This window comes from Seriola dumerili, unplaced genomic scaffold (genome assembly GCF_002260705.1).
Source record: "Seriola dumerili isolate Sdu_G_001 unplaced genomic scaffold, Sdu_1.0 BDQW01000331.1, whole genome shotgun sequence".
Taxonomy (NCBI): domain Eukaryota; kingdom Metazoa; phylum Chordata; class Actinopteri; order Carangiformes; family Carangidae; genus Seriola; species Seriola dumerili.
This window is the reverse complement of record NW_019174586.1, coordinates 118,705-119,627: the sequence shown is the minus strand read 5'-3', so window position 1 is coordinate 119,627 and position 923 is coordinate 118,705. Positions and strand designations below refer to the sequence as shown.

The 923-nt window shown below is 38.9% G+C and overlaps 1 pseudogene; it reads right to left on the bottom strand.

Annotated features, from left to right (window-relative positions):
- Window positions 1-632: 632 nt before the first annotated feature.
- LOC111232539 overlaps window positions 633-923 on the bottom strand; it is a 22,019-nt pseudogene continuing 21,728 nt past the window's right edge.

Genomic DNA, 923 nt, shown 5'->3' with positions numbered 1-923 from the left:
ATACATCGACTAGGAATAAAGGAAGCAGCAGTCGCTGTCCAATGTTCTGAAACGAGCAAATTTTGAGTAATGATTGATATGGGTGTCCTCCCCCAAGTCACCTCACAAAAACACAATCCTGTATTGTATAATTTTTGTGTGAATGATTCCCACAAAAGCTGTTAATGCTGGCCATGAAAATAACTCTGTCTAGCACGTTATTATATTGAAAATGTTAGTGTATATTCAAAAAGTGACAAAATGTAAGAGAAATGTTGATGTGTATGGGCACGGGGTGCTGAAACAATCAGCTGAGCGTTCATGCACAACGCAAAGTAAGTAAGCCTATGTAGCAGATAGCTGTTGTGTATATGCCTCTGGTACATGTTAAGTTGCATGAAACCAACATAGGTATTGATAATAAGTCTAAATCAAGCAAGTGAACTGTGGCAAGGAGGTTGACATTGAAAATGAAGCACTGATGAAATAAAAATTAAAGACGTTAAGTAATATAATAGGCCTAACGTGTATAGGAAGAGATTTTAAGATCAGGAAGATTATCCTATGAAATACCTCTGCCGCATTATTACCTACCAAAAATCTTCGAGTTTTAAGATTTTAAAAAATATCATTTGTAATACTGTGTGGAAAGGTTAAAGCAATCTAACCTCTAGAGGAGAGTCTGGTTCATCCAGGATGCTCTTTTCATTCTGAATCCGCTGCATCGTCCCTGTAGAACTGGGGTCCATTATCAGCACGTTCTGACTACCAGCTCTGATGAACAATGTATCCAGTTACACTATTCCTCGCAGTGCTCCTTATGAGCGTGAACTGTGCATTCTGCCTTTTTTTTATTGTGTCCAACGTATCGAGTCAAGGGGCAGGACACAGACAAAAAATAACATGTTATATGGCAACACGCTTGCCAACAGCGACCCTTTGAG